General features: G+C 55.3%; 1 protein-coding gene across 1 annotated transcript in view; it reads left to right on the top strand.

Moving 5' to 3' along the window:
- The window catches only part of LOC122922335 (inactive dipeptidyl peptidase 10-like), a 77,669-nt gene that overhangs the window by 9,741 nt on the left and 55,082 nt on the right, over positions 1-12,846 (top strand). The gene's annotated exons all lie outside the window — the stretch shown is intronic.

The raw sequence follows: 12,846 nt of genomic DNA on the forward strand, positions 1-12,846 counted from the left end.
CATTTATAGTGCGCCCTGCGCTGCCTGTGCCATTTATAGTGCGCCCTGCGCTGCCTGTGCCATTTATAGTGCGCCCTGCGCTGCCTGTGCCATTTATAGTGCGCCCTGCGCTGCCTGTGCCATTTATAGTGCGCCCTGCGCTGCCTGTGTCATTTATAGTGCGCCCTGCCCTGCCTGTGCCATTTATAGTGCGCCCTGTGCTGTACATAGTTTGCCCTGCGCTCCCTGTGCCATTTATAGTGCGCCCTGCGCTGTACATAGTTTGCCCTGCGCTCCCTGTGCCATTTATAGTGCGCCCTGCCCTGCCTGTGCCATTTATAGTGCGCCCTGCCCTGCCTGTGCCATTTATAGTGCGCCCTGCGCTGCCTGTGCCATTTATAGTGCGCCCTGCGCTGCCTGTGCTGTACATAGTGCGCCCTGCGCTGCCTGTGCCATTTATAGTGCGCCCTGCGCTGCCTGTGTCATTTATAGTGTGCCCTGCGCTGCTTGTGCTGTACATAGTGCGCCCTGCGCTGCCTGTGCCATTTATAGTGTGCCCTGTGCTGTACATAGTTTGCCCTGCGCTCCCTGTGCCATTTATAGTGCGCCCTGCGCTGCTTGTGCTGTACATAGTGCGCCCTGCGCTGCCTGTGTCATTTATAGTGCGCCCTGCGCTGCCTGTGTCATTTATAGTGCGCCCTGCGCTGCCTGTGTCATTTATAGTGCGCCCTGCGCTGCCTGTGCCATTTATAGTGCGCCCTGCGCTGCCTGTGTCATTTATAGTGCGCCCTGCGCTGCCTGTGCCATTTATAGTGCGCCCTGTGCTGTACATAGTTTGCCCTGCGCTCCCTGTGCCATTTATAGTGTGCCCTGCCCTGCCTGTGCCATTTATAGTGCGCCCTGCCCTGCCTGTGCCATTTATAGTGCGCCCTGCCCTGCCTGTGCCATTTATAGTGCGCCCTGCGCTGCCTGTGCCATTTATAGTGCGCCCTGCGCTGCTTGTGCTGTACATAGTGCGCCCTGCGCTGCCTGTGCCATTTATAGTGCGCCCTGTGCTGTACATAGTTTGCCCTGCGCTCCCTGTGCCATTTATAGTGCGCCCTGCGCTGATGAATAGCAGGAAAAGTCTAAGGCATAGTGGTACACCATAGACTTTTTCCAGGGCGTGGGTACCCACAGAGAGGGCTCTGAGTGCCGCCTCTGGAACTCGTGCCATAGGTTCGCCACCACTGGCCTAGATACAGATGAGATACAGCCTCTAGCCTGGCTACTAGATGAGATACATCCTGTAGACTGCATGTAAGAGGAGATACAACCTCTGGGCTGGATTCAAGATGCGATACGGACTCTAGCCTGGATTTTAGGATGAGATACGGCTCCTGGCCTGGATTCAAGATGAGATACGGCCTCTAGCCTGAATACAAGATGAGATACGGACTCTAGCCTGAATACAAGATGAGATACGGACTCTAGCCTGGATACAAGATGAGATACGGCTCCTGGCCTGGATACAAGATGAGATACAGCCTCTAGCCTGAATACAAGATGAGATGCGACCTCTAGTCTGGATTCAAGATGAGATGCGGCCTCTAGCCTGGATTCAAGATGAGATACGGCCTCTAGTCTGGATTCAAGCTGAGATACGGCCTCTAGACTGGAAACAAGCTGAGATACGGCCTCTAGTCTGGATTCAAGCTGAGATACGGCCTCTAGACTGGAAACAAGCTGAGATACGGCCTCTAGACTGGAAACAAGAGGGGATACATCCCCTATTCCAGATACAAGAGGAGGTACAGCCTCTAGCCCAGATACAAGATGAGATACAGTTGGACATGAAGACATGCAGATCCCTTATCTTGCAGCATATTTGTCTAAAGATATTACAGCTGGGCCTGGAGATCCTGCACATTCATTAGTTGCTGAAGCTAGTGTCCCAGCTTGTCCCATAAATGCTTGATTATTGATAAATCTGGTGACTGGGTCGGCAAGGAAGTGTTGTAATCTGGAGGAGACATTCCTGGGAAAGCCTCCTGTGTGTGGGGGAGCATTATCTTGCTTATGAATGGAGGCCCCACCATTAGAGGACCACATGTGGTGTCAGGACGTCCTGCACATATCACTGAGCTGTCAGTGTCCTCGTATCACTACTAGTGGTGACTGTCGTATGCAATGGCTCCCCCGATCATCACACCAGCAGTTGTCAGCCTTGCCATGAGAGGAGCACATGTGGTGTCAGGATGTCCTGCAGATATCACTGAGTGTCCTCATATCTCTACTAGGGGTGACTGACTGTATGTAATGGCTCCCCCGATCATCACACCAGCAGTTGTCAGCTCTGCCATGAGAGGAGCACATGTGGTGTCAGGATGTCCTGCAGATATCACTGAGCTGTCAGTGTCCTCGTATCACTACTAGAGGTGACCGACTGTATGTAATGGCTTCCCCGATCATCACACCAGCAGTTGTCAGCCCTGCCATGAGAGGAGCACATGTGGTGTCAGGACGTCCTGCACATTTCACTGAGCTGTCAGTGTCCTCGTATCTCTACTAGAGGTGACCGACTGTATGTAATGGCTTCCCCGATCATCACACCAGCAGTTGTCAGCCCTGCCATGTGAGGACCACATGTGGTGTCAGGACGTCCTGCACATATCACTGAGCTGTCAGTGTCCTCGTATCACTACTAGAGGTGACTGACTGTAAGTAATGGCTCCCCCGATCATCACACCAGCAGTTGTCAGCTCTGCCATGAGAGGAGCACATGTGGTGTCAGGATGTCCTGCAGATATCACTGAGCTGTCAGTGTCCTCGTATCACTACTAGAGGTGACCGACTGTATGTAATGGCTCCCCCGATCATCACACCAGCAGTTGTCAGCCCTGCCATGAGAGGAACACATGTGGTGTCAGGACGTCCTGCACATATCACTGAGCTGTCAGTGTCCTCGTATCACTACTAGTGGTGACTGACTGTAAGTAATGGCTCCCCCGATCATCACACCAGCAGTTGTCAGCTCTGCCATGAGAGGACACATGTGGTGTCAGGATGTCCTGCAGATATCACTGAGCTGTCAGTGTCCTCGTATCACTACTAGAGGTGACTGACTGTATGTAATGGCTCCCCCGATCATCACACCAGCAGTTGTCAGCTCTGCCATGAGAGGAGCACATGTGGTGTCAGGATGTCCTGCAGATATCACTGAGCTGTCAGTGTCCTCGTATCACTACTAGAGGTGACTGACTGTAAGTAATGGCTCCCCCGATCATCACACCAGCAGTTGTCAGCTCTGCCATGAGAGGAGCACATGTGGTGTCAGGATGTCCTGCAGATATCACTGAGCTGTCAGTGTCCTCGTATCACTACTAGAGGTGACCGACTGTATGTAATGGCTCCCCCGATCATCACACCAGCAGTTGTCAGCCCTGCCATGAGAGGAGCACATGTGGTGTCAGGATGTCCTGCACATATCACTGAGCTGTTAGTGTCCTCGTATCACTACTAGTGGTGACTGACTGTAAGTAATGGCTCCCCCGATCATCACACCAGCAGTTGTCAGCCCTGCCATGAGAGGACCACATGTGGTGGCAAGATGTCCCCTCTATCTGTGTATCGGTGTCACGCTGTAATGTGTCCCCTCTATCTGTGTGTCGGTGTCACGCTGTAATGTGTCCCCTCTATCTGTGTATCGGTGTCATGCTGTAATGTGTCCCCTCTCTGTCCACCGGTGTTGCACTGCAATGTTTCATACTGTGGTTAGTAGTTAATACAGTTGAAAAAAGACATAAGTTGTTCAACCAAGGGATCGGTGGGGACGCGAATCCCAGAAGGAAGCGAGACTCAGATTTCTACACATGCATAAGCATTAATGTCATTTACTTTTAAGAATTCATCTAAACCCTTTTTATCCCGTCTCCTGTTCCTGCTGTGACCACGTCCTGAGGACGTCTATCCCGCGGGTTTACAGCTCTTACAGTAAAGAATCCTTGTATAAACCGCCCCCTGTTCCTGCTGTGACCACGTCCTGAGGACGTCTATCCCGCGGGTTTACAGCTCTTACAGTAAAGAATCCTTGTATAAACCGCCCCCTGTTCCTGCTGTGACCACGTCCTGAGGAGTCTATCCCGCGGGTTTACAGCTCTTACAGTGAAGAATCCTTGTATAAACCGCCCCCTGTTCCTGCTGTGACCACGTCCTGAGGAGTCTATCCCGCGGGTTCACAGCTCTTACAGTAAAGAATCCTTGTATAAACCGTCCCCTGTTCCTGCTGTGACCACGTCCTGAGGAGTCTATCCCATGGGTTTACAGCTCTTACAGTAAAGAATCCTTGTATAAACCGCCCCCTGTTCCTGCTGTGACCACGTCCTGAGGAGTCTATCCTGCGGGTTTACAGCTCTTACAGTAAAGAATCCTTGTATAAACTGTCCCCTGTTCCTGCTGTGACCACGTCTTGAGGACGTCTATCCCGCGGGTTTACAGCTCTTACAGTAAAGAATCCTTGTATAAACCGCTCCCTGTACCTGCTGTGACCACGTCCTGAGGACGTCTATCCCGCGGGTTCACAGCTCTTACAGTAAAGAATCCTTGTATAAACCGTCCCCTGTTCCTGCTGTGACCACGTCCTGAGGAGTCTATCCCGCGGGTTCACAGCTCTTACAGTAAAGAATCCTTGTATAAACCGTCCCCTGTTCCTGCTGTGACCACGTCCTGAGGAGTCTATCCCGCGGGTTCACAGCTCTTACAGTAAAGAAGCCTTGATGATTCTGGAGACTGAGGTCTTCTTCTCCAGTCGGAGGCAGCGCCCCGTGTCGCGGCCCAATTATATACTTGTACAGGTTAATCCTGTCCCCCCTTAGACGTCTCTTCTCAAGACTAAATAAGTGTAATTCTTCCCCCATAACTCAGACCTTCCAGGCCCCTCATCAGTTCAGTCGCTCAGATCCTTCTCTCCAGTGTTACTCCCCCTAGGACATATGATGTATGTAGGTTATTACTACCTGATCCTTCTATACAAGTGACTCTCCAGTGTTACTCCCCCTAGGACATATGATGTATGTAGGTTATTACTACCTGATCCTTCTATACAAGTGACTCTCCAGTGTTACTCCCCCTAGGACATATGATGTATGTAAATTATTAGTACCTGATCCTTCTATACAAGTGACTCTCCAGTGTTACTCCCCCTAGGACATATGATGTATGTAGATTATTAGTACCTGATCCTTCTATACAAGTGACTCTCCAGTGTTACTCCCCCTAGGACATATGATGTATGTAGGTTATTACTACCTGATCCTTCTATACAAGTGACTCTCCAGTGTTACTCCCCCTAGGACATATGATGTATGTAGGTTATTACTACCTGATCCTTCTATACAAGTGACTCTCCAGTGTTACTCCCCCTAGGACATATGATGTATGTAAATTATTAGTACCTGATCCTTCTATACAAGTGACTCTCCAGTGTTACTCCCCCTAGGACATATGATGTATGTAGATTATTAGTACCTGATCCTTCTATACAAGTGACTCTCCAGTGTTACTCCCCCTAGGACATATGATGTATGTAAATTATTAGTACCTGATCCTTCTATACAAGTGACTCTCTAGTGTTACTCCCCCTAGGACATATGATGTATGGGTATTATTAGTAGCTGATCCTTCTATACAAGTGACTCTCCAGTGTTACTCCTCCTAGGACATATGATGTATGTAGATTATTAGTACCTGATCCTTCTATACAAGTGACTCTCCAGTGTTACTCCCCCTAGGACATATGATGTATGTAGATTATTAGTACCTGATCCTTCTCTATAAGTGACTCTCCAGTGTTACTCCCCCTAGGACATATGATGTATGGGGATTATTAGTAGCTGATCCTTCTCTATAAGTGACTCTCCAGTGTTACTCCTCCTAGGACATATGATGTATGTAGATTATTAGTACCTGATCCTTCTCTATAAGTGACTCTCCAGTGTTACTCCCCCTAGGACATATGATGTATGTAGATTATTAGTACCTGATCCTTCTCTATAAGTGACTCTCCAGTGTTACTCCCCCTAGGACATATGATGTATGGGTATTATTAGTAGCTGATCCTTCTCTATAAGTGACTCTCCAGTGTTACTCTCCCTAGGACATATGAAGCACGGAGATTATTACTACCAAGATGCAGAACTTTACATGTGCCTCTGCTTGACCTTATTTCTACAGAATCATACTGACAGCTTTATGTCACTATAATATTGTGGAAAAAAGGTCAAGCAGAGACGCATAGCATTATAAATCATGATGATGCCCTGCGCTCCTGCAAGTCCAGAGCGGAGGATCACACTCGCACACGGAGCGCGATTCCCACAATGGACTCGCTCGTGTGAAACAGCCCTTAGGGCTCATGCACGCGAACATTTTTTGTGTTCCGTATACGGGGCGTTATCAGCGTTCTGTATACGGAACCTTTATTATAATAGGTCCGCAAAAGATGCGTACAGCACTCTGTGTGCTGTCCGCATCCATTGCTCCGTTCCGTGGCCCCACAAAAATCTTTACGGACAAAACGTTTTGCAGACAAGAATAGGCATTTCTATAATAGGCCTCCTGTTCCGTTCCGCAAATTTCTTAAGGCACTCTCCAGCCAGTGCCTGCACACTGAGGTCTGAGCCTCTCTCCAGCCAGTGCCTGCACACTGAGGTCTGAGCCTCTCTCCAGCCAGTGCCTGCACACTGAGGTCTGAGCCTCTCTCCAGCCAGTGCCTGCACACTGAGGTCTGAGCCTCTCTCCAGCCAGTGCCTGCACACTGAGGTCTGAGCCTCCCTCCATCCAGTGCCTGCACACTGAGGTCTGAGCCTCTCTCCAGCCAATGCCTGCACACTGAGGTCTGAGCCTCTCTCCAGCCAGTGCCTGCACACTGAGGTCTGAGCCTCTCTCCAGCCAGTGCCTGCACACTGAGGTCTGAGCCTCTCTCCAGCCAGTGCCTGCACACTGAGGTCTGAGCCTCCCTCCATCCAGTGCCTGCACACTGAGGTCTGAGCCTCCCTCCATCCAGTGCCTGCTCACTGAGGTCTGAGCCTCTCTCCAGCCAGTGCCTGCACACTGAGGTCTGAGCCTCTCTCCAGCCAGTGCCTGCACACTGAGGTCTGAGCCTCTCTCCAGCCAGTGCCTGCACACTGAGGTCTGAGCCTCTCTCCAGCCAGTGCCTGCACAGTGAGGTCTGAGCCTCTCTCCAGCCAGTGCTGCACACTGAGGTCTGAGCCTCTCTCCAGCCAGTGCCTGCTCACTGAGGTCTGAGCCTCTCTCCAGCCAGTGCCTGCTCACTGAGGTCTGAGCCTCTCTCCAGCCAGTGCCTGCACACTGAGGTCTGAGCCTCTCTCCAGCCAGTGCCTGCACACTGAGGTCTGAGCCTCTCTCCAGCCAGTGCCTGCACACTGAGGTCTGAGCCTCTCTCCAGCCAGTGCCTGCACACTGAGGTCTGAGCCTCTCTCCAGCCAGTGCCTGCACACTGAGGTCTGAGCCTCTCTCCAGCCAGTGCCTGCACACTGAGGTGAGGCCAGTGCCTGCACACTGAGGTCTGAGCCTCCCTCCAGCCAGTGCCTGCACACTGAGGTCTGAGCCTCTCTCCAGCCAGTGCCTGCACACTGAGGTCTGAGCCTCTCTCCAGCCAGTGCCTGCTCACTGAGGTCTGAGCCTCTCTCCAGCCAGTGCCTGCTCACTGAGGTCTGAGCCTCTCTCCAGCCAGTGCCTGCACACTGAGGTCTGAGCCTCTCTCCAGCCAGTGCCTGCACACTGAGGTCTGAGCCTCTCTCCAGCCAGTGCCTGCACAGTGAGGTCTGAGCCTCTCTCCAGCCAGTGCTGCACACTGAGGTCTGAGCCTCTCTCCAGCCAGTGCCTGCACAGTGAGGTCTGAGCCTCTCTCCAGCCAGTGCCTGCACACTGAGGTCTGAGCCTCTCTCCAGCCAGTGCTGCACACTGAGGTCTGAGCCTCTCTCCAGCCAGTGCCTGCACAGTGAGGTCTGAGCCTCTCTCCAGCCAGTGCCTGCACAGTGAGGTCTGAGCCTCTCTCCAGCCAGTGCCTGCACACTGAGGTCTGAGCCTCTCTCCAGCCAGTGCCTGCACACTGAGGTCTGAGCCTCTCTCCAGCCAGTGCTGCACACTGAGGTCTGAGCCTCTCTCCAGCCAGTGCCTGCACACTGAGGTCTGAGCCTCTCTCCAGCCAGTGCTGCACACTGAGGTCTGAGCCTCTCTCCAGCCAGTGCCTGCACACTGAGGTCTGAGCCTCTCTCCAGCCAGTGCCTGCACAGTGAGGTCTGAGCCTCTCTCCAGCCAGTGCTGCACACTGAGGTCTGAGCCTCTCTCCAGCCAGTGCCTGCACACTGAGGTCTGAGCCTCTCTCCAGCCAGTGCCTGCACAGTGAGGTCTGAGCCTCTCTCCAGCCAGTGCCTGCACAGTGAGGTCTGAGCCTCTCTCCAGCCAGTGCCTGCACACTGAGGTCTGAGCCTCTCTCCAGCCAGTGCCTGCACACTGAGGTCTGAGCCTCTCTCCAGCCAGTGCCTGCACACTGAGGTCTGAGCCTCTCTCCAGCCAGTGCCTGCACACTGAGGTCTGAGCCTCTCTCCAGCCAGTGCCTGCACACTGAGGTCTGAGCCTCCCTCCAGCCAGTGCCTGCACACTGAGGTCTGAGCCTCTCTCCAGCCAGTGCCTGCACACTGAGGTCTGAGCCTCTCTCCAGCCAGTGCCTGCACACTGAGGTCTGAGCCTCTCTCCAGCCAGTGCCTGCACACTGAGGTCTGAGCCTCTCTCCAGCCAGTGCCTGCACACTGAGGTCTGAGCCTCCCTCCAGCCAGTGCCTGCACACTGAGGTCTGAGCCTCTCTCCAGCCAGTGCCTGCACAATGAGGTCTGAGCCTCTTTCCAGCCAGTGCTGCACACTGAGGTCTGAGCCTCTCTCCAGCCAGTGCCTGCACAGTGAGGTCTGAGCCTCTCTCCAGCCAGTGCCTGCACACTGAGGTCTGAGCCTCTCTCCAGCCAGTGCCTGCACAGTGAGGTCTGAGCCTCTCTCCAGCCAGTGCCTGCACACTGAGGTCTGAGCCTCTCTCCAGCCAGTGCCTGCACACTGAGGTCTGAGCCTCTCTCCAGCCAGTGCCTGCACACTGAGGTCTGAGCCTCCCTCCATCCAGTGCCTGCACACTGAGGTCTGAGCCTCTCTCCAGCCAATGCCTGCACACTGAGGTCTGAGCCTCTCTCCAGCCAGTGCCTGCACACTGAGGTCTGAGCCTCTCTCCAGCCAGTGCCTGCACACTGAGGTCTGAGCCTCTCTCCAGCCAGTGCCTGCACACTGAGGTCTGAGCCTCCCTCCATCCAGTGCCTGCACACTGAGGTCTGAGCCTCCCTCCATCCAGTGCCTGCTCACTGAGGTCTGAGCCTCTCTCCAGCCAGTGCCTGCACACTGAGGTCTGAGCCTCTCTCCAGCCAGTGCCTGCACACTGAGGTCTGAGCCTCTCTCCAGCCAGTGCCTGCACACTGAGGTCTGAGCCTCTCTCCAGCCAGTGCCTGCACACTGAGGTCTGAGCCTCTCTCCAGCCAGTGCCTGCACACTGAGGTCTGAGCCTCTCTCCAGCCAGTGCCTGCTCACTGAGGTCTGAGCCTCTCTCCAGCCAGTGCCTGCTCACTGAGGTCTGAGCCTCTCTCCAGCCAGTGCCTGCACACTGAGGTCTGAGCCTCTCTCCAGCCAGTGCCTGCACACTGAGGTCTGAGCCTCTCTCCAGCCAGTGCCTGCACACTGAGGTCTGAGCCTCTCTCCAGCCAGTGCCTGCACACTGAGGTCTGAGCCTCTCTCCAGCCAGTGCCTGCACACTGAGGTCTGAGCCTCTCTCCAGCCAGTGCCTGCACACTGAGGTCTGAGCCTCTCTCCAGCCAGTGCCTGCACACTGAGGTCTGAGCCTCCCTCCAGCCAGTGCCTGCACACTGAGGTCTGAGCCTCTCTCCAGCCAGTGCCTGCACACTGAGGTCTGAGCCTCTCTCCAGCCAGTGCCTGCTCACTGAGGTCTGAGCCTCTCTCCAGCCAGTGCCTGCTCACTGAGGTCTGAGCCTCTCTCCAGCCAGTGCCTGCACACTGAGGTCTGAGCCTCTCTCCAGCCAGTGCCTGCACACTGAGGTCTGAGCCTCTCTCCAGCCAGTGCCTGCACAGTGAGGTCTGAGCCTCTCTCCAGCCAGTGCTGCACACTGAGGTCTGAGCCTCTCTCCAGCCAGTGCCTGCACAGTGAGGTCTGAGCCTCTCTCCAGCCAGTGCCTGCACACTGAGGTCTGAGCCTCTCTCCAGCCAGTGCTGCACACTGAGGTCTGAGCCTCTCTCCAGCCAGTGCCTGCACAGTGAGGTCTGAGCCTCTCTCCAGCCAGTGCCTGCACAGTGAGGTCTGAGCCTCTCTCCAGCCAGTGCCTGCACACTGAGGTCTGAGCCTCTCTCCAGCCAGTGCCTGCACACTGAGGTCTGAGCCTCTCTCCAGCCAGTGCTGCACACTGAGGTCTGAGCCTCTCTCCAGCCAGTGCCTGCACACTGAGGTCTGAGCCTCTCTCCAGCCAGTGCTGCACACTGAGGTCTGAGCCTCTCTCCAGCCAGTGCCTGCACACTGAGGTCTGAGCCTCTCTCCAGCCAGTGCCTGCACAGTGAGGTCTGAGCCTCTCTCCAGCCAGTGCTGCACACTGAGGTCTGAGCCTCTCTCCAGCCAGTGCCTGCACACTGAGGTCTGAGCCTCTCTCCAGCCAGTGCCTGCACAGTGAGGTCTGAGCCTCTCTCCAGCCAGTGCCTGCACAGTGAGGTCTGAGCCTCTCTCCAGCCAGTGCCTGCACACTGAGGTCTGAGCCTCTCTCCAGCCAGTGCCTGCACACTGAGGTCTGAGCCTCTCTCCAGCCAGTGCCTGCACACTGAGGTCTGAGCCTCTCTCCAGCCAGTGCCTGCACACTGAGGTCTGAGCCTCTCTCCAGCCAGTGCCTGCACACTGAGGTCTGAGCCTCTCTCCAGCCAGTGCCTGCACACTGACGTCTGAGCCTCTCTCCAGCCAGCGCCTGCACACTGAGGTCTGAGCCTCTCTCCAGCCAGCGCCTGCACACTGAGGTCTGAGCCTCCCTCCAGCCAGTGCCTGCACACTGAGGTCTGAGCCTCTCTCCAGCCAGTGCCTGCACACTGAGGTCTGAGCCTCTCTCCAGCCAGTGCCTGCACACTGAGGTCTGAGCCTCTCTCCAGCCAGTGCCTGCACACTGAGGTCTGAGCCTCTCTCCAGCCAGTGCCTGCACACTGAGGTCTGAGCCTCCCTCCAGCCAGTGCCTGCACACTGAGGTCTGAGCCTCTCTCCAGCCAGTGCCTGCACAATGAGGTCTGAGCCTCTTTCCAGCCAGTGCTGCACACTGAGGTCTGAGCCTCTCTCCAGCCAGTGCCTGCACAGTGAGGTCTGAGCCTCTCTCCAGCCAGTGCCTGCACACTGAGGTCTGAGCCTCTCTCCAGCCAGTGCCTGCACAGTGAGGTCTGAGCCTCTCTCCAGCCAGTGCCTGCACACTGAGGTCTGAGCCTCTCTCCAGCCAGTGCCTGCCCACTGAGGTCTGAGCCTCTCTCCAGCCAGTGCCTGCACACTGAGGTCTGAGCCTCTCTCCAGCCAGTGCCTGCACACTGAGGTCTGAGCCTCTCTCCAGCCAGTGCTGCACACTGAGGTCTGAGCCTCTCTCCAGCCCGTGCCTGCACACTGAGGTCTGAGCCTCTCTCCAGCCAGTGCCTGCACAGTGAGGTCTGAGCCTCTCTCCAGCCAGTGCCTGCACAGTGAGGTCTGAGCCTCTCTCCAGCCAGTGCCTGCACACTGAGGTCTGAGCCTCTCTCCAGCCAGTGCCTGCACACTGAGGTCTGAGCCTCTCTCCAGCCAGTGCCTGCACACTGAGGTCTGAGCCTCCCTCCAGCCAGTGCCTGCACACTGAGGTCTGAGCCTCTCTCCAGCCAGTGCCTGCACACTGAGGTCTGAGCCTCCCTCCAGCCAGAGCTCCTGAAGCAGCATTTTCCATGGAGTACACACTCCAGAGGAAACACTTAGTAGTTGTGTGGAGCTCTGACCATCAGTGTCGCGCTGTGCTGTGTCCCCTCTGTATCATTCAATCGCTGTCGCTCTGTGTCCCCTCTGTATCATTCAATCGCTGTCGCTCTGTGTCCCCTCTGTATCCATCGCTGTCGCTCTGTGTCCCCTCTGTATCCATCGCTGTCGCTCTGTGTCCCCTCTGTATCCATCGCTGTCGCTCTGTGTCCCCTCTGTATCCATCGCTGTCGCTCTGTGTCCCCTCTGTATCCATCGCTGTCGCTCTGTGTCCCCTCTGTATCCATCGCTGTCGCTCTGTGTCCCCTCTGTATCCATCGCTGTCGCTCTGTGTCCCCTCTGTATCCATCGCTGTCGCTCTGTGTCCCCTCTGTATCCATCGCTGTCGCTCTGTGTCCCCTCTGTATCCATCGCTGTCGCTCTGTGTCCCCTCTGTATCCATCGCTGTCGCTGTGTCCCCTCTGTATCCATCGCTGTCGCTCTGTGTCCCCTCTGTATCCATCGCTGTCGCTCTGTGTCCCCTCTGTATCCATCGCTGTCGCTCTGTGTCCCCTCTGTATCCATCGCTGTCGCTCTGTGTCCCCTCTGTATCCATCGCTGTCGCCCTGTGTCCCCTCTGTATCCATCGCTGTCGCCCTGTGTCCCCTCTGTATCCATCGCTGTCGCTCTGTGTCCCCTCTGTATCCATCGCTGTCGCTCTGTGTCCCCTCTGTATCCATCGCTGTCGCTCTGTGTCCCCTCTGTATCCATCGCTGTCGCTCTGTGTCCCCTCTGTATCCATCGCTGTCGCTCTGTGTCCCTTCTGT

This window comes from Bufo gargarizans, unplaced genomic scaffold (assembly GCF_014858855.1).
Source record: "Bufo gargarizans isolate SCDJY-AF-19 unplaced genomic scaffold, ASM1485885v1 fragScaff_scaffold_210_pilon, whole genome shotgun sequence".
In the NCBI taxonomy this organism is placed as follows: Eukaryota; Metazoa; Chordata; class Amphibia; order Anura; family Bufonidae; genus Bufo; species Bufo gargarizans.